This window comes from Elephas maximus, chromosome 2 (assembly GCF_024166365.1).
Source record: "Elephas maximus indicus isolate mEleMax1 chromosome 2, mEleMax1 primary haplotype, whole genome shotgun sequence".
NCBI classification, from domain to species: domain Eukaryota; kingdom Metazoa; phylum Chordata; class Mammalia; order Proboscidea; family Elephantidae; genus Elephas; species Elephas maximus.
Genome location: NC_064820.1, coordinates 235,370,785 through 235,398,131, shown reverse-complemented (window position 1 = coordinate 235,398,131; position 27,347 = coordinate 235,370,785). Strand labels below are relative to the sequence as shown.

At 39.3% G+C, this 27,347-nt stretch overlaps 1 protein-coding gene and 2 pseudogenes across 1 annotated transcript in view; all 3 read left to right on the top strand.

Moving 5' to 3' along the window:
* LOC126068652 (proliferation marker protein Ki-67-like) overlaps nt 1–27,347 on the top strand; it is a 251,704-nt gene that overhangs the window by 44,072 nt on the left and 180,285 nt on the right. The window lies entirely within an intron of this gene.
* On the top strand, nt 6,773–7,226 carry LOC126070714 (oligosaccharyltransferase complex subunit OSTC-like; annotated as a pseudogene).
* LOC126061630 (olfactory receptor 1C1-like) lies at nt 10,828–11,793 on the top strand (annotated as a pseudogene).

The following is a 27,347-nucleotide window of genomic DNA, read 5'->3' as shown; positions in this document are numbered from 1 at the left end:
AGAACTACCATACAACCCAGAAATCCCACTCCTCGGAATATACCCTAGAGAAATAAGAGCCTTCACACAAACAGATATATGCACACCCATGTTTATTGCAGCTCTGTTTACAATAGCAAAAAGCTGGAAGCAACCAAGGTGTCCACCTACAGATGAATGGGTAAATAAATTGTGGTATATTCACACAATGGAATACTACGCTTCGATAAAGAACAGTGACGAATCTGTGAAACATTTCATAACATGGAGGAACCTGCAAGGCATTATGCTGAGCGAAATTAGTCAGAGGCAAAAGGACAAATATTGTATAAGACCACTATTATAAGATCTTGAGAAATAGTAAAAACTGAGAAGAACACATACTTTTGTGGCTACGAGGGGGGGAGGGAGGGAAGGAGGGAGGGAGGGAGAGGGTTTTTATTGATTAATTAGTAGATAAGAACTGCTTTAGGTGAAGGGAAAGACAACACTCAATACATGGAAGGTCAGCTCAATTGGGCTGGACCAAAAGCAAAGAAGTTTCCGGGATAAAATGAATGCTGCAAAGGTCAGCGGAGTAAGGGTGGGGGTTTGGGGACCATGGTTTAGGGGGACTTCTAAGTCAATTGGCAAAATAATTCTATTATGAAAACATTCTGCATCCCACTTTGAAACGTGGCGTCTGAGGTCTTAAATGCTAACAAGCGGCCATCTAAGATGCATCAATTGGTCTCAACCCACCTGGAGCAAAGGAGAATGAAGAACACCAAGGTCACACGACAACTAAGAGCCCAAGAGACAGAAAGGGCCACATGAACTAGAGACCTACATCATCCTGAGACCAGAAGAACTAGTTGGTGCCTGGCCACAATAGATGACTGCCCTGACAGGGAGCACAACAGAGAACCCCTGCCTGAGGGAGCAGGAGATCAGTGGGATGCAGACCCCAAATTCTCATAAAAAGACCATACTTAATGGTCTGACTGAGACTAGAGGAATCCTGGCGGCCATGGTCCCCAGACCTTCTGTTGGCACAGGACAGGAACCATCCCCGAAGACAACTCATCAGACATGAAAGGAACTGGACAGTGGGGGGGGGAGAGAGAGGCTGATGAAGAGTGAGCTAATTATATCAGGTGGACACTTGAGATTGTGTTGGCATCTCATGTCTGGAGGGGGGGATGGGAGGATAGAGAGAGTGGGAAGCTGGCAAAATTGTCACGAAAGGAGAGACTGGAAGGGCTGACTCATTAGGGGGAGAGCAAGTGGGAGTACGGAGTAAGATGTATGTAAACTTGTATGTGACAGACTGACTTGATTTGTAAACGTTCACTTGAAGCTCAATAAAAGTTAATAATAAAAAAAATATATTAATGCCAAGTGATTTATCTTCAAGTTCAGAAATTATGCCTTCTACTTGCTCAAATCTGCTTCTTTGACTTTCTATTGAGTTGTCTACTTCTGTAATTTTATTGTTAATCTTCGAAATTTCTGATTGTTGTCTGTCTATGGATTTTTCCAGCTTATTAAGTTTTTCGTTATGTTCCTGAGTAATCTTTTTGATTTCTTGAGTTGCTTTATCTTTGCGTTCCTTGCCTTGTTCTGCATATTGCCTCATTTCCTTCCTAATGCCTTGAAGGGTTCTGCACATTAATCTTTTGTGTTCTGTCTCTGGTAATCCCAGGAAGGCACTTTCATCTAGAAGGCCCCTGGATTCTTCATTTTGATAGTTTTTTGAGATGATCACGGTCTGTTTGTTTACGTGACTTTATATTGACTGTTGTCTCTGAGCCATCTATAAATTATTGTATTGGTTTATTTTATGTTTGCTTACTGTCTCCTAGCTTCTTGCTTTGTTTTGTTTTGATATGCCCAAATGGGTTGCTTGAGTGAGCCAGCTTGATTAATTTTGACTTTGGAGCTCTGATGTCCTGTCCTCAGAAGATTAGAGCTATTATCAGATATATCAGTCTAGGAGTCCATTCACTTTTCTTGTATGAATTCAGCTCAGGTGTACAGGTAGCTGATCATCAAGTGTGTGGTACAGGCTCTGCTCTATAGTCATAGAGGTGTAGGAGTGATTGGTGTAGGTACTGGTATCTGGTTGCAGCAGGGGGTCACCCTCTGAACAAGGCAGGGAGCAGAGGCTCATCCCCCATGTGTCTCTGACAAAAGCATGTCCCTGTTCCCTAGAGTGTACAGGTGGGCGGGTTCTGCAGACAGACCATGGGCACCCAATGTTTTTGGTTGTAAGGACTGGGAGGTACCAGTTACCCTTATACCTCTGTTGTGGGTGGCTGGATGACCTGAGCAGAGCTACCAGTCATTAGGCCACTGATGTGGTAGGTGAGGACCTTTCTTTAACAGGCAAAGCAATGTCAAACATCAGTCACCCACCTCTCCGCCACACAGCTGAAAGGGTTGGAGTCTGCCAACAAAGGCCCACACAGGTCCATGCAGAGGGGAAAGTGCTCAAAGTCCATGGACTGTTTATGCCTGGACAGGAGCCACTTCTGTCCTGAGCTTCTCCGGTTAGTGTAGCTGGCAAATTATCTTTTCCCCTAGTTGAAAATTTATCAGCAAGGCAGGGAGGATGGCTCTAGGCGCTCAGCAGTGCCTATCTCAGGCCCAGGGAATTCAGCCACTGAAGCCTGCTTGGAAGCGGTGGGAGGCTGTAAAATGTACACAAATACTTAGCTTTTGCTGAGAGTGCCGTTCTTCTCTGGTTCCAGAGGTGTGAGTAGGCTGTGTTGCTGGCTGACTCTCCCTGAGGAAACTGCGGCCCAACGCTAGTACCAGTCTTCCACTGCCACTCCCGGGAATGGAATGATGCCTGAGGGCTCCCTGTGATTCAGGTCTGGTAACTCATCTCCACTTTTGAACCATCTCTTCCTTCCCCTGCCCCTCAGCTCGTTTTCTAAGCTTGCCTCTGATGTTCAGGGCTCCTAGCTTGTCATAAATGTACTCATTTCACTTGTTTTTTTGGGTCTTTGTTGTAAAGAGGGCTCACTGAAAGCGTCTGTGTATTCCGCCATCTTGGCTCCACCTCTGCGTCTAAGTTCTTAAATGCTAGCAAGCAGCCATCTATGATGCATGATTGGTCTCAGCCCACCTGGAGCAAAAGAGAATGAAGAACACCAAAGCCACGTGGCCAATATGGGGCCAAGAGACAGAAAGGGCCACATAAACCAGAGACTACATCAGCCTGAGTCCAGAAATGCTGGATGGTGCCCAGCTACAACATATGACTGCCCTGACAGGGAACACAATAGAGAATCCCCAATGGAGCAGGAGAATCGTGGGATGCAGGCCTCAAGTTCTCGTTAAAAGAAAACAGACTTAACGGTCTGACTGAAACTAGAGAGACCTTCCGCTAGCCCAAGACTGGCACCATTCCCAAAGCCAACTCTTCAGAAAGGGATTAGACTGGAGTATAAGACAAAAAAATGATACTGGTGAGGAGTGAGCTTGTTGGCTCAAGTAGACACATGAGACTATGTGGGCAGCTCCTGTCTGGAGGCAAGATGAGAAGGTAGAGGGGGACAGGAGCTGGTTGAATAGACATGGGGAATACAGGGTGGAGAGTAGGAGTGTGCTGTCTCCTTAGGTAGAGAGCAGCTAGGAGTACATAGTAAGGCGTATATAAGGTTTTGACTGACTTGATTTGTAAGCTTACAGTTAAAGTACAATAAAAAAGAAAATGAACAAACAAACAAACAAAACTGAAAACTTCCCAGGTATTGTTCATTGTCAGGAAAGTGTACTAAAAAAAAAAAAAAAAAAAAAAACTGTAGTATATCCATAGACAGTAACACAGCTCAGCAATAAGAAGGGAGAGCTCCCTTATTAGCAATTGTATAATAACTGAGAATACTTCTTAAGCAGGCTCATTTGTTTTAGGAGGGCACCAAACATCACCTTGCTGTGGTTCTGCATCATGAAGTTGGCTTATCAAAGGCTAAATTAACCATGTAACTGGTTCATGTCTAGTTGTAAGGTATACAAACATGGTAAAAATCCAATGCTTGTTAGGAAATCAGTTTCTTTAATGAAGAAGGAAAAAAAAAAAAAAAAACACCCGGGAGAGGACCCTCGGGAGGTTCTGGGGTCACCTCAAAAAAACGGGGAAAAAAAAGGTTGTCTTCTCATGAAATGACCCTGAATTCCATTCACAACATAAATCTCTGATTGTTAATATATAAAGGAATAATTCCTGCTTTCCTTCCACTAGGGAGAGATGAACGACATGTGCATGTACTAAAATCATCAGGAGCATCTTCACATCTTTTCTACTGGACTCCATCTCTAAAAATGTTGCATCATTTATTTTACCAAGTCGAGACTTAACACAGCTTTTGAAATCTTCACTTTCAGAAAGACATCCAAAATTAAATATAGGGAAAATCATCATTCATATGGAGTAACATCTAGATCAGAAATTGTCCTATGGAACTGATCATTTGTCTGCAACTCTGAGGCTTGATTATGTCCTCACAAGCAACTTCACACTCTGGATTACTGAGTCATCAGAGCTTAACATTTCCTTTCTTTTGTGGTCTGATCGTCTATAAGATTCTACGATCCTTTGAGACCTTTCCAAAATGTCTCAATTAAAGCAATAGGGGCCTGAGTATCCTTTCCTAAAAGCGCAATATTAAACACTAATAAGGTTCCATTTGCTCTACTCTATGCAATTCATTTTCTTAGCATGTTTTTCTCAGGACACAGGGTTGTCAACTAACTGTCACAAGTTCCATGGCTCTCCATGTGAAATAACTCAGTTTTGAGAGGAACAATTGGTCTTCCCAGGAAGATTGGAAGATTGGTCTTCTCATAAAACTTGAAATAGGTCAAAATGAAATGGAATGCATGAACATAGATATCCTAGGCATTAATGAGCTGAAATGGACTGTTACTGACCATTTTGAATCAGACGATCGTATGTTCTGCTGTGCTGGAAATGACAACTTGAAGAGGAATGGCTTCGCATTCATCATCAGAAAAAATGTTGCAAAATCTTTCCTGAAGTACAATGCTGTCAGTGATAGGATAATATCCACACACCTACAAAGAAGACCAGTTAATATGACTATTATTCAAATTTACACTCTAAACACTGAGGCCAAAGATGAACAATTTGAAGATTTTTTACCAACTTTTGCAGTCTGAAATTGATCAAACACGCAATCAGGATGCATTGAGAATTACTGGTGATTGGAATGCAGAATTTGGAAACAAAGTGGAAGGATTCATAGTTGGATTATATGGTATTGGTGATAGAAATGATGCCAGAGATTGCATGATAGAATTTTGCAAGACCAATGACTTCTTCATTGCAAATACCTTTGTTCAAGAACATAAACAGCAACTGTACAAGTGGACCTTGCCAAATAGAATACACAGGAATCAAATCGACTACACCTGTGGAAAAAGACAATGGAAAAGTTCAATATCATCAGTCAGAATTAGGCCCGAATCCAACTGTGAAAAAGGTTATCAATTGCTCATATACAAGTCCAAAATGAAGCTGAAGAAAATTAAAACAAGTCCACGAGAGCCAAAGTACAACCTTGAGTATATCCCACCTGAAATTAGAGACCATCTCAAGCATAGATTTGGTGCATTGAACACTAACGACTGAAGACCAGATGAGTTGCGGAAAGACATCAAGAACATCATGAATGAAGAAAGCAAGTGGTCATTAAAAAGACAGGAAAGAAAGAAAAGACCAAAATAGATAGCAGAATAGACTATGAAACTTACCCCTGGAACATCAAGTAGCTAAAGAAAAAAGTAGAAATGATGAAGTAAAAGAGCTGAAAAGAAGATTTCAAAGGGTGGCTCAAGAAGACAATGCATTGGGATGACACGTGCAAAGACCTAGAGTTAGAAAACCAAAAGGGAAGAACACACTTGGCATTTCTCAAGCTGAAAAAACTGAAGAAAAAATTCAAGCTGCAAGTTTCAATACTGAAGGACTCTACAGGGAAAATATTAAATGATGCTGGAAGCATCAAAAGAAGACAGAAGGAATACAGAGAGTCACTATACGAAAAAGAATTGGTAAATGTTCAGCCATTTCAGGAGGCAGCATATGTTCAGGAACTGATGGTACTGAAGGAAGAGGTCCAAGCCGATGAAAATTCATATAATTTTCACTAGTTCCAAGAAATATTCCAAGTTCTTCTATGTATTGTCTTGTTTAATCCTCATAAAACCCTGTGAGCAAGTGTATCTGTCAGAGTGGGCTAGGGTTCCACCCTACAGCCCCTGTGGCTTCAAGCAACAGAGGTTTATTTTCACTCTAGACGTATGTTCATGGTGAGCCAGAGGGGTGCTGGAGGCAAAGATTCCTCATCGTAGTCACTCAGGGGCCCAGGCTATGATGGCAGCCATCTGGAATGTTGCTGTTCAACACGGTAGAGGAAAGACGTGCATGTGGAAGTCAAAATGCCGTGGCGATTTACCTAAATAACTGATTGGGTCATAAAATAAAGAATATTGCCTATGAGTACTAAGCTTCTTAAAAAAAAAAAAAAAAAAATCCATAAGAAGCCAAATGGTCAACAACTACTCTAAATTGGACGAGAAGGTAAGGGGACAGGAAAACTAGATTACTGGAAACAAAACAAAACAGAAATAATGGGAATGTTGACACATTGTGAAAAATGTAACCTATGTCACTGAATGATTTGTGTAGAAATTGTTAAACTGAAACCTAAATTTCCGTGTAAACTTTCACAGAAAACACAATAAAATATTTCTTAGAAGTGCTGTGCTTGCCACCACCAAAATGGAGACTTTGTACTGAGTCCTGTTCTTAGTGCTGGAATGCCCCAGCCTGAAACTGAAGAAGCTGACCTGGGGGCACATGCAGTTGGCCATGATGGTGTACAATCTGGTGGTGGTGTCTTACTTCCTCATCAGTGGAGGAATACTTTATAACGTTATTGTGGAACCTCCATGTGTTGGCGCTATGACTGATGAACGTGGGCATCAGAGGCCAGTAGCTTTCTTGACCTACAGAGTAAATGGACAATATATTATGGAAGGACTCACATCCAGCTTCCTGTTAACATGGGAGGGGGGGTTTAGGTTTCTTAATCCTGGACCTATCCAACTCACCAAATATTCCAAAACTCAATAGATTTCTTTTATTCACTGAATTTGTCTGTGTCCTATTGAATTTTGGGGTGGGGGGTAGGGTATTCATGAGAATGAAGCTGCTGAGCTATCTGATGGGTTAGATTGTCCTCTATAAATACTATGGTCCTCTATATAGAGGCAGTTAATATTTTTCTTTTCATAGAGAACACTAACAGTGATCGTTATGGAGATGGAACTGATAGGCTTTTCATCTTTCAGTTTCAGTTTTCCATCTTTTCCAGTCATTCATACTCCCAAACAATATTCCCCTTTAAAAGAAAAAAAAAAAATTAGAATCTTTATGGGTTTTCACATTTTTTTCTTGTATGTGATGTTTTACCATTTTTGAGCTTTCTCTTCAAAATAAGGAAGAAACAAATTCACGAACAAGGGAAAAATCATTAGGAGATGTGCCCAGAACTCTTTTTGCCCTCCAGGATGCTAAGCTCAAGGGAGGAAAACATGTCTTTGCTTGAGGCCTATATTTTTATATTATTTAAAAAAAAAGTAAAAACTCCCATTGTGATGCACTATCATTCTCTGAGGGAAGGAAAACATTTATCTATATCTCATTGTTCCCCTCTTTCTCACTTTCGACTTAGCGCTTAAATCAATGCATAAGCCGAGTATGTTCTTGTGAGTGAATATTCAGGGGGGGAGGGGAATAGTAGGTTTCAAAAATCTCAGATAAGAAGGTATGTATTCATATATATATATATACTTTTTAATTTTAGCTAATAGATGACTAAAGGGTAATTCTTTGAATTGTAGCACCAAATCTGTTTTTAATAGTGAAACTGTTAAATATTTTAAGAGCAGATAGAAAAACAAAATAATCCTGGTGAATAAAATTCTGGAAATAACATAATGTGCTATAAATAGGAATGTATTATAGAAAACCTCTTCAAAAAAAATCATGCCTTTATTGCAGAAAATGAGAGATTAGCACAAATAATTTCACCAGAATTCTTCATTGATTTATTGTTTCCATAAGGATTACTTGGACCAACTATGCGCAATTTTTACGTCATATACAAAGGATTCAAAATAATAAATCGAAATTCTGTTCTCAAGATATCACTGGCAACAAAGAAGCAGACAAAAGAAAGTAAGCTACATTTTATTGCTTGCTGTGAAAGGGATATTGCTGAGTAATTAGGGGAAGAAGAAGAAGAAGGTATAACTGATTGTGTCTGCAGCTGAGAGAAGTCATCTTTAAAAGGATGCTTTTTATCTTTAGGGACATATATATGGCATACGTAATGTCTCTTCTCAGTACAGACTTCATCCTGATATACCTGAGGTTGGGCAAAAGGGTTGCAAGGAAGTTAAATAAATTATACAGGGAACAGAAGACGATGAATTCCATAGGGTTAATTAGGTTCAAAAGAAGGTGGAATTCAAAATGTAGTAGAACCAGATGCACTGTAGTTTGGTCACCAGCCTGGCTCAGGTATCTTAGTATGGAGAAAACACAGTCAACATGAGATTGCTGCAGAGTAAGACTTCGGAGGAAAAAGAAGGAATGGGAGATTATAAGGAGGAATGGAAACTGACAGAATTAGAAAGGAAATGAAGCAGCCAACCTGATAGATTTTGAGTAATGTGAGTGGAGTTTATGAAAAGCTTGAAGATAAGCAAAAGGAAATGAGAGAGTCAGAGCAAGATGTATAAGAGAGATGTTAACATTAAAGTTTTGGGAGATGAGGAAATTATAAATGATTAAAAATCATATGCTGTAAAAATAAACAATACACTCATGACTTTGGAGTATGTTTCTGAAATGAAACCTACGTACAGGTCAAGGAATGCTCTGAGAGGCATTGATTTTGTATCAGCTTTGTGTGTATAGGAATTGTTGGTAGAAGTGGGGATAAAGAAGAAATCTCTGAACCAAGTGGCAATGTCTTCAACAAATGGGTAAAAGTCCACTGACTGCTGGTAAATGACAGAGTTGATAGAAAGAATCAGGAGGGAATACAATATCACGAATGGTAAAAGAATTCATTCCCGGAAAGTGAGGTCACCATAGTCAGAAAGTTGCTATGGGAAAGTGTTTTCTCATCCTCACACTTTCATCCACAGCTCAGTGACAAAAGATTACAGTTTTGATCTGGTTATTTTATAACTACAAGAATGGCAATAGGTTAACAAAAAGTAAAGTGTAAAGTGCAGTTTACCAGCCTTTCTTTTGAGAAAATTATACCTACTTACATATCAGTGGGATAACTACAGTATTTAGTAATAACAAAAAAAAGGAGATGGCATACATCAGAAATAGTAAAATTTTATAGTGTCTATGAGAATGTGAAAATCTGATTACTATACGAAAGAGGTGGTTAGTAGTTAAATATATTGTTTTTAGTTGCCATGGAGTTGATTTCAACATATGGCAACCACATGTGTGCAGAGTAGAACTGCTCCATAAGATTTTGAAGGGTGTGACTTTCAGAAGCAGATGCCAGGCCTCTGGGTGAGTTTGAAATACCAACCTTTCAGTTAGTAGTCTGGTGTTTAACCATTTGCACCACCCAGTTAAGCATATTTGTGTCAAATAATGAGGGAAACAGATGCCAGGCCTCCGGGTGGGTTTGAACTGTCAACCTTTCAGTTAGGCCGTTTGCACCGCCCACTTAAGTATATCTACGTCCAACAATGAGGGAAGAATCAACATGAAACAAAAGACATGGAGTTTCTTTCATTGTCCCACAACCACTTTCCTAGACACCTTTGCCTGAGAGTCCTGTAAACGGTTTCAGAAAAGCAAGACACCCAGTGAAGGTTTTGATAGGTAAGGGAGAATACTGCTACCTCCTCTAGAGAAAATAGCAAGTGTGAGCTGCTATGAGGAAGGGACCTGGAACCCAATTCACAAGCACTGGGCTCTGAAGAACATCCTAGGTTAGCTAGAGACTGTATCAAGTGATCAGCAAGAGACCAAAGGATAAGTATTTAACCCCAGGAATACTTGTGAATATCAATATAAAAAAGGTATTCTTGCAAGAGGAAAGGAAAAGGAAATAATGAGATCTGTCACCGGGGGTATAAGTTTCAGATTGTGAAGAAAATTATCCAATAAAAGTGAATATTTCTAGCGGTTCAGTGTAAATATTATGATTTCTAACATAAATAAATCGAATTCACAAAACCAAATATCAATTGTATGATTACGGTGGACAAAACAATGCATTGCCAAAATAAAAAAAAAAAATGATGTCCTTATTCAAAGAATGTGCATTTTGATTTTGAGAAAGAAATCATTTTTTCTTGAAAGTACTTGAGATTGGTCTAACCAGCCTATCTGTGTGAATATCCAAAGAGTGTATCAAAAAATAGGAGCCTCTTTGGCACAATGGCTAAGTGCTGGACTGCTGACATAAAGTTGATGTTCTGAACTCACCCAGCAGCTCTGCAGGAGAAAAGATCTGGCAATCTGCTCCTGTAAAGATTACAGTCTAGGAAACCTTATGGGGCACTTCTACTCTGTCATAAGGGTTGCTATAAGACAGAATTAACAGCACACAATAAACAACAACCTTATCATAAATAAAAGATGCAATTGGAAAGTTTTCAAGCAAGCAGGGTCTGAAATGTGCTCTATTATATACACACTCACACTCAAGCACACACACGCACACATATCCTTGAGAATGAGATGGTCTCTACAATGTAATATTTTGCTCTTCTAGATTCATTGGGAAGATGGAAAGGGGAAACCTAACAGTTATCAGTGAATTTGTCCTTCTGGGACTTTCCAGCTCTGCAGAAAGCAACACCTCCTGTCTGTACTGTTCCTCTGTATGTACTTAGTCACCGTGTCAGGGAACATGCTCATCATCTTGGCTATTGGCTCTGACTCTCGCCTCCACTCCCCTGTGTATTTCTTTCTTAGCAACTTGGCCTTTGTTGACATTTGTTTTACTTCCAATATAGGCCCCCAAATGGTAGTGAACAGTTTGGCTGGTAAAAAAAACTATCTCTTTCTCAGCCTGCCTCACTCAGCTTTTCTTCTTCATTTCTTTTGTGAATACGGGCAGCCTCCTTCTCTGTGTGATGGCCTGTGATAGGTATGTGGCAATACGCCACCCTTTACATTATACCACCCTAATGACTCTTCGCCTCTGTGTCCAGCTGATGGCTGGACTCTGGGTAGTTACCTATCTTCATGCCCTCCTACACACTGTCCTAATAGCACGTCTGTCCCTCTGTGCCTCCAACGTCATCCATCATTTCTTCTGTGATCTCGACCCACTACTACAGCTCTCTTGCTCCGACGTTTCCTTCAATGTGATGGTCATTTTTACAGTGGGAATTCTATTGGCTCTCACGCCCCTTATCTGCATCCTCATATCTTATGGATTTATCTTCTCCACCATCCTGAAGATAACTTGTACTCAAGGGAAGCAGAGAGCCTTTTCCACCTGTATCTGCCACCTGTCAGTGGTGGTGCTGTTCTATGTCACAGCCAGTGCTGTTTACTTCAGCCCCTCCTCCTCTCATACCCCTGAGAGGGACACTCTGTCAGCCATCATGTATACCGTGGCGACTCCGATGCTGAATCCTTTCATCTACAGTCTAAGGAATAAGGATATGAAGAGAGCACTTCAGAAAACATTTCATAAGGGCAGAGTCTTTTATAAAAAATCACAAACTCCCAGGCTGAATTAAACCAATGAGTTTGGTGATAAAATAAAATGTATTTCTAGGGGAAATGAGAGCAGCCAACTGTTATTAAATGCATTTTTAATGACGGAATGTGTGCTATTCATTTCATCTGGACATAACATTTAAACACTTGATTAAAGGTATGAGATTTTGAGATCTGTTTCTCAGATAATGAAAGTGACTAGGGGAAGTCACATGGTGTGCATGCAGCTCACAGATTGTAAGCGTCTTAGTCATTTAGTGCTGCTGTAACAGAAATACCACAAGAGGATGGCTTTAACAAATGGTTGTTCATTCTCTTACAGTCTGGAAGGCTTGAAGTCCGAATTCAGGGCATCAGCTCCAGTGGAAGGATTTCTCTGTCAGCTCTAAAGGAAGGTCCCTGTCATCAATCTTGCCCTGGTCAAGGAGCTTCTCGGGCACAGGGACCCCAGGTCCAAAGGATGTGATCTGCTCCAGGTGCATCTTTCAGAGGTCCCCAACTCTCTGCTTGCTTCCCTTTCCTTTCATCTCTTGTAAGATAAAAGTTGGTGCAGATCACACCCCAGGGAAACTCCCTTTACATTGGCTCAGAGATGTGACCTTAGTAAAGTGTTATAATCCCACCCTAATCCTCTTTAACATAATCTATTCTTGCCTTATTAACCACAGACAGAGATTAGGATTTACAACACAGGAAAATTACAATCACAAAATGGAGGACAACCACACAATACTGGGAATCACGGGCTAACCAATTTGACATATATTCGGGGGGTCATAACTCAATCCATGACAGTAAGTAAAGGAAGAGTCTTTGACTTCAATACATATATGCCCTAGTGATGAGATGTAAGTCTCTATGATGACTTTTCTAGATATTAAGATAACTTGTGATGAAATTAATATTTATGAGTTCAGATTTTTAGTTAAATAGACACAGACTCCACAACTAGATATTCAACTTAGCAGAGTAGTGAGGCCATCTCATTTTAAATACTATATTCTCTTAAAATTTTTTCAAAGAATTTATTTGTTTTAGAGAATATGTGTTTTCCTCCAACTGCCTCTCCCTACAAACACAGCCCATGATGTTATTCTTTTGACCCATGTCCTTGTAATACTTCATTGGTCACAGAATCTCTTTCCCAGCTGTAGCCACAGGCCAGATATCAGCTGATCTCTTTCCACTAGGATTATTGAGTGCATTTCAGGTTTGGAGAAAGTTTGTTTTCGCTTTTTTTTTTTTTTTTTTTTTTTTAATTTAAGATGGAAGGGTATTTTTCTTTTCTTTTAGTCAAGTATGTGCCTTCTATCTGTAGAAAACATCAACTTCTTTCAAGAGGAAGCCACATACCCAATACCATGTGTTTTATTTTATTCTATGTCCACAAAACAATCATACACAGTATGCCAACATTATTATATTGGGGGGAGGTTATTCAATCTAATAAACTCCATGTTGGGTATTGACAGTCCAATTCAACATCATTGTATGTTCAACCCACCCAGGTTCCTTTTTTACATTCTCACATCCTGGGATGAGTTAAGGTCATGCCTACCTGACCTTTTCCAACCTTAAAAAATCTCAGCTATGGCATCTTTGTAAATGATGGCTTGAGTGAAGACAAATGTTCTATAAACATACACACATACACACCTTCTCAAAGAAAATCAAATACATACAGGCCTACCAAAACTTAAGTCAGGAAAGAAGAAAAACTATTAATGTGTCTTCCAAAAATGCAACAAAACTTGTTAAAATATTTTATATCTTCTAACTTATTTACCAGAAGTCCCTGGGTCGTGCAAACAGCTAAGCACTCAACTACTAGCTGAAAGGTTGACAGTTCGAATGTACCCAGAGATACCTTGGAAGACAGACCTATCATGTGCTTCCAGAAGGTCACAGCCTTGAAATCCCTATGGAGCAGTTCAGCTCTATACACATGGGTTTGCCGTAAGTCGGGATCAACTCCACAGCAACTAACAACAATAAGATATTTATCTAATTTACAACGTCTAATAAAGAATACAGATTCACTCAATTAAGAAACAAAAGATTAGAGAGAGAGAGAGAGCGCGTGCATTGGTAAGGTAATTTGTAGCTTAACAGCTTTAACCAGTAACAATGACTACTTGCTTTATGCTTGTATAGCTCAATGACCGCCTGTTCCAAAGGCAAATTCAATTCCTCACTATGGATTTACATGCAAGAAACTGCTTGGGTTTGTGTGAATGATGGAATCCAAGCTCCTCCAAGCACCTATTTGCTTCACTTTTTGCTGAACCTTATCATTAAATAGGAGGATGTTTGTGAAACATTTGAAGAGGATAATATAGAATGTTCCATTTCTCATAGTTGTGTCACTTCAGCTGATTATTTAGAGAAAAAAGAGGTCAAGTAATTAGAGTTACATCACTATATTGATTTGAAGAGGTTATTAGAGGATCACAGATTAATGTACAAAATTTGGACTAACCTAGGGAAGAAAGAAATTATGCATAGAATGAAAAGAATAATTTTATAATTTTATTCCTTACTTGATAAAAGAGACATTGGTCATATAACACTGAAAGCATGAGGTGATGAGCACTATGCACATGGTCCCCAAGGATTTTTTCCAGGTAGATGAAAGCCTTCATTTAACTTTTTAAGGTCAAGTAGGAGGTAGTTAGGATGATTTTTTTGCTGTCTTATAGGAAGAAAAAAACAAACAAACAGAAAACAATAATTAGAGAAGTCTACAGATTGCAAGGTCCAAAAGTAATTCTGTGTGAATGGAGCTGGTGTTATCTAGGAAAGAGTGGATAGTAATAAAAAACATTGACAATAGAGCCAGGAAGTCCTAAATAACACAAGAGTTTAGTTAGAGTAACAGGAAACTAGGAAAATCAAAGTAAAACAATGATAAGGCAAAAAAATGATACATACATATATAAAAAAAATTCCCAGAAGAAAAGCAGATTTAACTTTTTTTTTTTTTTTTGTAATTTCATTTTTAAGATTCGAAAATAATCGCTGACTGCAGGGTTAGATAGATTCTAACATAATTGTACCATCTATGGGCGACTATGGGTCAGAACCGAATCAATGGCAATGAGTTTGATTTTTTTTTTTTTTTATGATTTCCTCATATCAAATAAAGGGCCAAACATGCATTAGAAGGTAAGTCAACCATGCCCTTTTCTTATACTAATCTTGTCAGTGGGCTGCCCCCTGCAACACACATATACACACACCAGAAAAGTACTCAGAAGCTAGACATGTGTTCTGTGGTCATTAAAAAGACAAAGGTTAGGAACAGGTGGAAACTGACCGTAATGACAAGGAGTACTGCCTATTGTGGGAGTGAGCTGCATTTCCCTCTGAGAGTTTGCCTTATGCTGGGTTCTCTAGAGAAACAAAGTTGGTAAAGTATATAAATATATATAAAGAAATTTATGTCAGGGAAATGCAGTTGTAGAGGCTGGAATGTCCTAAGTCCATGGTTCAGGATAGAGGCTTCTCCTGATTCATGTAGCCTCAGGGGCTGGTGAACCCAAGATCAGCAGGCCAGAGAGCAAGGCTCTCGCTCCCAGCCTATGAGGATCAATGAACCCCAAGATCGGCAGACAAGACTGTACAGGTAAGCTGCTAGCTCAAGCCCCAAGAACTGGAGGTCAGAAAAGAGGAGCCAATTGCAGGATCCAGAGTGAGCAAAAAGCCCCTAAGTCCTGCCAGAATGTCTGCTTATATTTGAAACTCCCTTTCAACTGATTGGCTACTCACAGCAGATCCCATCATAGGGGTGATCACATATCAAATCTCAACAAGGAAGTGATCACAACATTACATGACTGCCAAAACACTGAGAATCATGGCCTAGCCAAGGTGACACACATTCTTAATCAGAGAGTCCTAGGGCACATATGTAGAAAGCATATGTGTGTGACGATAGCTCTTAGTACATTTAAATACGTTTTAAATAAATACACTTAAAATAGTAATAACGGAAGATTTTGTCTTCCTGCTTTTTAATCTTGCTGTTGTAATTAAATGAGCATTGTTTTGCAAAAGAAATTAATAACTAGAATGGTGGAAGAAAATTTAGAACCCTAATGCAGACCCATTTATAAATGGCAATTTAATGTATGTCTACATTTATATTTTAATGAAATCTAAACATTATAGTTTATTTAGTAAACCTAACTGACTTCCCAGGTGGAAGAAAAAATATTACACCACAGATACATAAACAATGATTAAAGATATAAATGTTAATAATAATAATAGTAGTGTTAAGAAAAAAGACTGGAGAACTTTCAGGTGTTTAGTGGCTTTATTACGCAATAGAGAATTCACAAAAAAATAAGAGTTCAATAGATCACAAATTCTCTAAAACACTGAGTAAAGCAAAAATCACTCTGATAAATTAGGACTACTAACGTATTTTACAAAAATAACATGCACCTTCAACATTTGTTTGCCAACCACGTCCTTCTCATTGGAAGGTATTTTCATAAACACACTATGCTAAATTTTACAGCAACATATGAGAAAAACTGCATAATAGCACCTCTGAAAATACCTTGTGGGTTGAGTTAGAGGTTGGCAAACAAATGTAGAAGTTGTGCTATTTGCATAGAAATATGGTATTTGTAATACACATGTACAGAAAGGAAGGAAGAAAATAGAACCTATTTCATATATATCCTGTTGAGGGATCCAGCACAATTCATTTAATTATCAAACTATAACATTCCAGCAGTGCCAAGCTCCTAAGAATTACCTAAGAAAACTTTATTGCTGAGAAGTGCACAGCTCGTGTTCTCTCTCTCTTATTTAAATTCGAACTATAAAAAATAAATAGAAGTAGGGGGGCCAATATGGCTGACTAGGTAGACGCTACCTCGGATCCCTCTTGCAACAAAGACTCGGAAAAACAAGTGAATCGATCACATACATAACAATCTACGACCCTGAACAACAAACACAGATTTAAAGAGTTGACGTGAATGACAGAGACGGAGAACGAACAAATATGGGGAAGCAGCGACTGTTTTCGGAGCCTGGAGCCAGCGTCCCAGTCAGGTAACCTTGGCGCCGGGCTTAGGACTGGGCCCAGGAGAGCTGAACACAAAATCTTGTGACGGCGCAAACAAGGGGCACAGCCCTACCTCCCTGAACTGACCCCGGGAGGGGGCCCAGCCGGTCCGCGTGGGTGGCGTGGTGACGCGGCTGGTGGGAGAACTCCCCGGGAGGCAGTGACTGGTTTTGGAGCCGGGAGTGCAGCGTCCCAGCAGGGGAACCTTGACGCTGGGCTTTGGACTGGCAGTGGAGGATCTGACCACGGCTTTAGTGGGCCAGACCCTCGGGGGCAATCTCCACACAGCCAGCACACATAGGCGACAGATAAAATAGTCATCCCAAGGAAGATAAGCAACTTTGGCTATGTTCCGGGGTGCTACTCTCCTGTTTTTCTGAATCCCCCCCTCCCCTTCCCAGGTGGCTTCATTAACATTGGAATTTCCTGAGCCAGAGGGAGAACGGCTCCGGCTCCGCGGCGGCTTTGCTTTTCCCTTTTTTTTTTTGGTCTTTTCCTAACCCATTCTTCCGGCCTGAGAGAAGCAATGACAAAAAACCCAGAGACCAAAAATCCTTCCCTAATTGGACTAAAAACACAGAACCAGCTCCAGCCAAGCATATATGATCCAAATCTCGGGCTTTCATCCTTACAGGGAACAAGGTGGCGGTTATAATCCAAAGGCAGTTCTGATAGGGATCTGACTGCATTTTTTTTTTAGCGGATTTAGTGGAAAAACAAGTTTCCCAGGTCTGATATCTCTGCTTATTCAACAGAGTCCTAACTGACCCACAACAGGGAACTGAGGGTTGAAGCTCCCCCCAGACCACCCAGCCTCTTGCCTTAGGGGTCCAAGGAGGGTGACACCTACCAATCAGTAGAGGTACTTACATTGGAGGCCTAAGGTACAGCTGCAGTGCCCTCCCACCAAGGTGCTATAGGAATAGAGACACACCTACCTCACTGACACTTGGGGGAAGCCTGTCAGCATCCTGCCCCCCCTGGAGTGTGAACCCCAGCTGCTAATAGAATCTGGTGCACACAACTGTCACCACTACTTCTTGAGGTGGATAGGTGTTAGGGTGCAGCACACACTTGATGACCCCAAATCAGATTCTACTCAAGAATAGTGACTAGACTCAGGCATATATATCTGGCAACAGCCCAAACCAGCCGGTAATAGGTCATAAGTAAGTCAAGGGCTACAACAATCAACTCAGCACAATCTAGTAGCCCATCCACGTATATTGAAAGAAAACAAAACAAGATAAGACTCAGTGAGCAATTATAGAATAAACCACTAAAAATTAATTAATTAATTAAAATAAATTAAATTTTTTTTTTTTAATATCTTAGTGATGGCTCGGAGACACCAGTCGATATCAAACCACATAAAGAAGCAGACCATGACAGCTTCTACAACCCCCAAACAAAAGAATCAAAATCTTTCCCAAATGAAGATACAATTCTGGAATTATCAGATACAGAATATAAAAAACTAATTTACAGAATGCTTCAAGACATCAGGGATGACCTCAGAAATGAAATAAGGCAAACCGCAGAAAAAGCCAAGGAACACACTGATAAGACAGTTGAAGAACTCAAAAAGATTATTGAAGAACATAGTGGAAAAATTAATAAGTTGCAAGAATCCATAGAGAGACAGCATGCAGAAATCCAAAAGATTAACAATAAAATGACAGAATTAGACAACGCAAAAGGAAGCCAGAGGAGCAGACTCGAGCAATTAGAATGCAGACTGGGAAATCTGGAGGACCAGGGAATTAACACCAACATAGCTGAAAAAAAATCAGATAAAAGAATTAAAAAAAATGAAGAAACCCTAAGAATCATGTGGGACCCTATCAAGAAAGATAACCTGCGTGTGATTGGAGTCCCAGAACAGGGAGGGAGGACAGAAAACACAGAGAAAATAGTTGAAGATCTGCTGACAGAAAACTTCCCTGACATCATGAAAGACGAAAGGATATCTATCCAAGATGCTCATCGAACCCCATTTAAGATTGATCCAAAAAGAAAAACACCAAGACATATTATCATCAAACTTGCCAAAACCAAAGATAAAGAGAAAATTTTAAAAGCAGCCAGGGAGAAAAGAAAGGTCTCCTTCAAGGGAGAATCAATAAGAATAAGTTCAGACTACTCAGCAGAAACCATGCAGGCGAGAAGGCAATGGGATGACATATACAGAGCGCTGAAGGAGAAAAACTGCCAGCCAAGGATCATATATGCAGCAAAACTCTCTCTGAAATATGAAGGCAAAATTAAGATATTTACAGATAAACACAAGTTTAGAGAAATTGCAAAAACCAAACCAAAGCTACAAGAAATACTAAAGGAAATTGGTCAGAAAACCAATAATATCAGACACCAGCACAACACAAGGTCACAAAACAGAACATCCTGATATCTACTCAAATAGGGAAATCACAAAAACAAATTAAAATTAATTAAAAAAAAAGCTCATAACAGGGAATCATTGAAGTCAATACGTAAAAGATCACAATAATCAAAAAGAGGGACTAAATACAGGTGGCATAGAACTGCCATAAGGAGACGGATACAAGGCGATATAGGACAATACAAGTTAGGTTTTTACTTAGAAAAATAGGGGTAAATATTAAGGTAACCACAAAGAGGTATAACAACTCCATAACTGAAAATAAAAGCCAAGAAAAACTCAACAAACATAAAGTCAAATACTATGAAAATGAGGATCTCACAATTTACAAAGAAAAACGTCTCAGCAGAAAAAAGTAAGTGGAAAAATGAAATTGTCAACAACACACATAAAAAGGCATCAAAATGGCAACACTAAACACTTACTTATCTCTAATTTCGCTGAATGTAAATGGACTAAATGCACTGGATAAAGAAACACGATCCGTCTATATGCTTCTATATCCGTCTTATTCGGGTTATTTGTTTCCTTTCCTGTATTTCTTTAGTCAGTCTAGGCAATGATTTATCAATTTTGTTAATTTTTTCAAAGAACCAGCTTTTGGCTTTGTTAATTCTTTCAATTGTTTTTCTGTTCTCTAATTGATTTAGTTCAGCTCTAATTTTTATTATTTGTTTTCTTCTGGTGCCTGATGGATTCTTTTGTTGCTCACTTTCTATTTGTTCAAGTTGTAGGGACAGTTCTCTGATTTTGGCTCTTCTTTTTGTATGTGTGCAATTATCGATATAAATTGACCTCTGAGCACTGCTTTTGCTGAGTCCCAGAGGTTTCGATAGGAAGTATTTTCATTCTCATTGCATTGTATGAATTTCCTTATTCCCTCCTTGATGTCTTCTATAAAAAATAAAAAAAATTTTTTAACCCAGTCTTTTTTCAGGAGGGTATTGTTCAGTTTCCAAGTATTTGATTTCTTTTCCCTAGTTTTTCTGTTATTAATTTCTAGTTTTATTGCCTTGTGGTCTGAGAAGATGCTTTGTAATATTTCGATGTTTTGGATTCTGCAAAGGTTTGTTTTATGACCTAATATGTGGTCTATTCTAGAGAATGTTCCATGTGCGCTAGAAAAAAAAGTATACTTTGCAGCAGTTGGGTGGAGAGTTCTGTATAAGTCAATGAGGTCAAGTTGGTTGATTGTTGTAATTAGGTCTTCCGTGTCTCTCTTGAGCTTCTTACTGGATGTCCTGTCCTTCTCCGAAAGTGGTGTGTTGAAGTCTCCTAGTATAATTGTGGAGGTGTCTATCTCACTTTTCAATTCTGTTAAAATTTGATTTATGTATCTTGCAGCCCTGTCACTGGGTGCATAAATATTTAATATGGTTATATCTTCCTGATCAATTGTCCCTTTTATCATTATGTAGGCTCCTTCTTTATCCTTTGTGGTGGATTTAACTTTAAAGTCTATTTTGTCAGAAATTAATATTGCTACTCCTCTTCTTTTTTGCTTATTGTTTGCTTGATGTATTTTTTTCCATCCTTTGAGTTTTAGTTTCTTTGTATCTCTAAGTCTAAGGTGTGTCTCTTGTAGGCAGCATATAGATGGATCGTGTTTCTTTATCCAGTCCGAGACTCTCTGTCTCTTTATTGGTGCATTTAGTCCATTTACATTCAGCGTAATTAGAGATAAATAAGTGTTTAGTGTTGCCATTTTGATGCCTTTTTATGTGTGTTGTTGACAATTTCATTTTTCCACTTACTTTTTTCTGCTGAGACGTTTTTCTTTGTAAATTGTGAGATCCTCATTTTCATAGTATTTGACTTTATGTTTGTTGAGTTTTTCTTGGCTTTTATTTTCAGTTATGGAGTTGTTATACCTCTTTGTGGTTACCTTAATATTTACCCCTATTTTTCTAAGTAAAAACCTAACTTGTATTGTCCTATATCGCCTTGTATCCGTCTCCTTATGGCAGTTCTATGCCACCTGTATTTAGTCCCTCTTTTTGATTATTGTGATCTTTTACGTATTGACTTCAATGATTCCCTGTTATGAGCTTTTTTTTTAATTAATTTTAATTTGTTTTTGTGATTTCCCTATTTGAGTAGATATCAGGATGTTCTGTTTTGTGACCTTGTGTTGTGCTGGTGTCTGATATTATTGGTTTTCTGACCAATTTCCTTTAGTATTTCTTGTAGCTTTGGTTTGGTTTTTGCAATTTCTCTAAACTTGTGTTTATCTGTAAATATCTTAATTTTGCCTTCATATTTCAGAGAGAGTTTTGCTGCATATATGATCCTTGGCTGGCAGTTTTTCTCCTTCAGCGCTCTGTATATGTCATCCCATTGCCTTCTCGTCTGCATGGTTTCTGCTGAGTAGTCTGAACTTATTCTTATTGATTCTCCCTTGAAGGAGACCTTTCTTTTCTCCCTGGCTGCTTTTAAAATTTTCTCTTTATCTTTGGTTTTGGCAAGTTTGATGATAATATGTCTTGGTGTTTTTCTTTTTGGATCAATCTTAAATGGGGTTCGATGAGCATCTTGGATAGATATCCTTTCGTCTTTCATGATGTCAGGGAAGTTTTCTGTCAGCAGATCTTCAACTATTTTCTCTGTGTTTTCTGTCCTCCCTCCCTGTTCTGGGACTCCAATCACACGCAGGTTATCTTTCTTGATAGGGTCCCACATGATTCTTAGGGTTTCTTCATTTTTTTTAATTCTTTTATCTGATTTTTTTTCAGCTATGTTGGTGTTAATTCCCTGGTCCTCCAGATTTCCCAGTCTGCATTCTAATTGCTCGAGTCTGCTCCTCTGGCTTCCTTTTGCGTTGTCTAATTCTGTCATTTTATTGTTAATCTTTTGGATTTCTGCATGCTGTCTCTCTATGGATTCTTGCAACTTATTAATTTTTCCACTATGTTCTTCAATAATCTTTTTGAGTTCTTCAACTGTCTTATCAGTGTGTTCCTTGGCTTTTTCTGCGGTTTGCCTTATTTCATTTCTGAGGTCATCCCTGATGTCTTGAAGCATTCTGTAAATTAGTTTTTTATATTCTGTATCTGATAATTCCAGAATTGTATCTTCATTTGGGAAAGATTTTGATTCTTTTGTTTGGGGGTTGTAGAAGCTGTCATGGTCTGCTTCTTTATGTGGTTTGATATCGACTGGTGTCTCCGAGCCATCACTAAGATATTAAAAAAAAAAAATTTAATTTATTTTAATTAATTAATTAATTTTTAGTGGTTTATTCTATAATTGCTCACTGAGTCTTATCTTGTTTTGTTTTCTTTCAATATACGTGGATGGGCTACTAGATTGTGCTGAGTTGATTGTTGTAGCCCTTGACTTACTTATGACCTATTACCGGCTGGTTTGGGCTGTTGCCAGATATATATGCCTGAGTCTAGTCACTATTCTTGAGTAGAATCTGATTTGGGGTCATCAAGTGTGTGCTGCACCCTAACACCTATCCACCTCAAGAAGTAGTGGTGACAGTTGTGTGCACCAGATTCTATTAGCAGCTGGGGTTCACACTCCAGGGGGGGCAGGATGCTGACAGGCTTCCCCCAAGTGTCAGTGAGGTAGGTGTGTCTCTATTCCTATAGCACCTTGGTGGGAGGGCACTGCAGCTGTACCTTAGGCCTCCAATGTAAGTACCTCTACTGATTGGTAGGTGTCACCCTCCTTGGACCCCTAAGGCAAGAGGCTGGGTGGTCTGGGGGGAGCTTCAACCCTCAGTTCCCTGTTGTGGGTCAGTTAGGACTCTGTTGAATAAGCAGAGATATCAGACCTGGGAAACTTGTTTTTCCACTAAATCCGCTAAAAAAAAAATGCAGTCAGATCCCTATCAGAACTGCCTTTGGATTATAACCGCCACCTTGTTCCCTGTAAGGATGAAAGCCCGAGATTTGGATCATATATGCTTGGCTGGAGCTGGTTCTGTGTTTTTAGTCCAATTAGGGAAGGATTTTTGGTCTCTGGGTTTTTTGTCATTGCTTCTCTCAGGCCGGAAGAATGGGTTAGGAAAAGACCAAAAAAAAAAAGGGAAAAGCAAAGCCGCCGCGGAGCCGGAGCCGTTCTCCCTCTGGCTCAGGAAATTCCAATGTTAATGAAGCCACCTGGGAAGGGGAGGGGGGGATTCAGAAAAACAGGAGAGTAGCACCCCGGAACATAGCCAAAGTTGCTTATCTTCCTTGGGATGACTATTTTATCTGTCGCCTATGTGTGCTGGCTGTGTGGAGATTGCCCCCGAGGGTCTGGCCCACTAAAGCCGTGGTCAGATCCTCCACTGCCAGTCCAAAGCCCAGCGTCAAGGTTCCCCTGCTGGGACGCTGCACTCCCGGCTCCAAAACCAGTCACTGCCTCCCGGGGAGTTCTCCCACCAGCCGCGTCACCACGCCACCCACGCGGACCGGCTGGGCCCCCTCCCGGGGTCAGTTCAGGGAGGTAGGGCTGTGCCCCTTGTTTGCGCCGTCACAAGATTTTGTGTTCAGCTCTCCTGGGCCCAGTCCTAAGCCCGGCGCCAAGGTTACCTGACTGGGACGCTGGCTCCAGGCTCCGAAAACAGTCGCTGCTTCCCCATATTTGTTCGTTCTCCGTCTCTGTCATTCACGTCAACTCTTTAAATCTGTGTTTGTTGTTCAGGGTCGTAGATTGTTATGTATGTGATCGATTCACTTGTTTTTCCGAGTCTTTGTTGCAAGAGGGATCCGAGGTAGCGTCTACCTAGTCAGCCATATTGGCCCCCCTACTTCTATTTATTTTTTATAGTTCGAATTTAAATAAGAGAGAGAGAACACGAGCTGTGCACTTCTCAGCAATAAAGTTTTCTTAGGTAATTCTTAGGAGCTTGGCACTGCTGGAATGTTATAGTTTGATAATTAAATGAATTGTGCTGGATCCCTCAACAGGATATATATGAAATAGGTTCTATTTTCTTCCTTCCTTTCTGTACATGTGTATTACAAATACCATATTTCTATGCAAATAGCACAACTTCTACATTTGTTTGCCAACCTCTAACTCAACCCACAAGGTATTTTCAGAGGTGCTATTATGCAGTTTTTCTCATATGTTGCTGTAAAATTTAGCATAGTGTGTTTATGAAAATACCTTCCAATGAGAAGGACGTGGTTGGCAAACAAATGTTGAAGGTGCATGTTATTTTTGTAAAATACGTTAGTAGTCCTAATTTATCAGAGTGATTTTTGCTTTACTCAGTGTTTTAGAGAATTTGTGATCTATTGAACTCTTATTTTTTTGTGAATTCTCTATTGCGTAATAAAGCCACTAAACACCTGAAAGTTCTCCAGTCTTTTTTCTTAACACTACTATTATTATTATTAACATTTATATCTTTAATCATTGTTTATGTATCTGTGGTGTAATATTTTTTCTTCCACCTGGGAAGTCAGTTAGGTTTACTAAATAAACTATAATGTTTAGATTTCATTAAAATATAAATGTAGACATACATTAAATTGCCATTTATAAATGGGTCTGCATTAGGGTTCTAAATTTTCTTCCACCATTCTAGTTATTAATTTCTTTTGCAAAACAATGCTCATTTAATTACAACAGCAAGATTAAAAAGCAGGAAGACAAAATCTTCCGTTATTACTATTTTAAGTGTATTTATTTAAAACGTATTTAAATGTACTAAGAGCTATCGTCACACACATATGCTTTCTACATATGTGCCCTAGGACTCTCTGATTAAGAATGTGTGTCACCTTGGCTAGGCCATGATTCTCAGTGTTTTGGCAGTCATGTAATGTTGTGATCACTTCCTTGTTGAGATTTGATATGTGATCACCCCTATGATGGGATCTGCTGTGAGTAGCCAATCAGTTGAAAGGGAGTTTCAAATATAAGCAGACATTCTGGCAGGACTTAGGGGCTTTTTGCTCACTCTGGATCCTGCAATTGGCTCCTCTTTTCTGACCTCCAGTTCTTGGGGCTTGAGCTAGCAGCTTACCTGTACAGTCTTGTCTGCCGATCTTGGGGTTCATTGATCCTCATAGGCTGGGAGCGAGAGCCTTGCTCTCTGGCCTGCTGATCTTGGGTTCACCAGCCCCTGAGGCTACATGAATCAGGAGAAGCCTCTATCCTGAACCATGGACTTAGGACATTCCAGCCTCTACAACTGCATTTCCCTGACATAAATTTCTTTATATATATTTATATACTTTACCAACTTTGTTTCTCTAGAGAACCCAGCATAAGGCAAACTCTCAGAGGGAAATGCAGCTCACTCCCACAATAGGCAGTACTCCTTGTCATTACGGTCAGTTTCCACCTGTTCCTAACCTTTGTCTTTTTAATGACCACAGAACACATGTCTAGCTTCTGAGTACTTTTCTGGTGTGTGTATATGTGTGTTGCAGGGGGCAGCCCACTGACAAGATTAGTATAAGAAAAGGGCATGGTTGACTTACCTTCTAATGCATGTTTGGCCCTTTATTTGATATGAGGAAATCATAAAAAAAAAAAAAAATCAAACTCATTGCCATTGATTCGGTTCTGACCCATAGTCGCCCATAGATGGTACAATTATGTTAGAATCTATCTAACCCTGCAGTCAGCGATTATTTTCGAATCTTAAAAATGAAATTACAAAAAAAAAAAAAAAAGTTAAATCTGCTTTTCTTCTGGGAATTTTTTTTATATATGTATGTATCATTTTTTTGCCTTATCATTGTTTTACTTTGATTTTCCTAGTTTCCTGTTACTCTAACTAAACTCTTGTGTTATTTAGGACTTCCTGGCTCTATTGTCAATGTTTTTTATTACTATCCACTCTTTCCTAGATAACACCAGCTCCATTCACACAGAATTACTTTTGGACCTTGCAATCTGTAGACTTCTCTAATTATTGTTTTCTGTTTGTTTGTTTTTTTCTTCCTATAAGACAGCAAAAAAATCATCCTAACTACCTCCTACTTGACCTTAAAAAGTTAAATGAAGGCTTTCATCTACCTGGAAAAAATCCTTGGGGACCATGTGCATAGTGCTCATCACCTCATGCTTTCAGTGTTATATGACCAATGTCTCTTTTATCAAGTAAGGAATAAAATTATAAAATTATTCTTTTCATTCTATGCATAATTTCTTTCTTCCCTAGGTTAGTCCAAATTTTGTACATTAATCTGTGATCCTCTAATAACCTCTTCAAATCAATATAGTGATGTAACTCTAATTACTTGACCTCTTTTTTCTCTAAATAATCAGCTGAAGTGACACAACTATGAGAAATGGAACATTCTATATTATCCTCTTCAAATGTTTCACAAACATCCTCCTATTTAATGATAAGGTTCAGCAAAAAGTGAAGCAAATAGGTGCTTGGAGGAGCTTGGATTCCATCATTCACACAAACCCAAGCAGTTTCTTGCATGTAAATCCATAGTGAGGAATTGAATTTGCCTTTGGAACAGGCGGTCATTGAGCTATACAAGCATAAAGCAAGTAGTCATTGTTACTGGTTAAAGCTGTTAAGCTACAAATTACCTTACCAATGCACGCGCTCTCTCTCTCTCTCTAATCTTTTGTTTCTTAATTGAGTGAATCTGTATTCTTTATTAGACGTTGTAAATTAGATAAATATCTTATTGTTGTTAGTTGCTGTGGAGTTGATCCCGACTTACGGCAAACCCATGTGTATAGAGCTGAACTGCTCCATAGGGATTTCAAGGCTGTGACCTTCTGGAAGCACATGATAGGTCTGTCTTCCAAGGTATCTCTGGGTACATTCGAACTGTCAACCTTTCAGCTAGTAGTTGAGTGCTTAGCTGTTTGCACGACCCAGGGACTTCTGGTAAATAAGTTAGAAGATATAAAATATTTTAACAAGTTTTGTTGCATTTTTGGAAGACACATTAATAGTTTTTCTTCTTTCCTGACTTAAGTTTTGGTAGGCCTGTATGTATTTGATTTTCTTTGAGAAGGTGTGTATGTGTGTATGTTTATAGAACATTTGTCTTCACTCAAGCCATCATTTACAAAGATGCCATAGCTGAGATTTTTTAAGGTTGGAAAAGGTCAGGTAGGCATGACCTTAACTCATCCCAGGATGTGAGAATGTAAAAAAGGAACCTGGG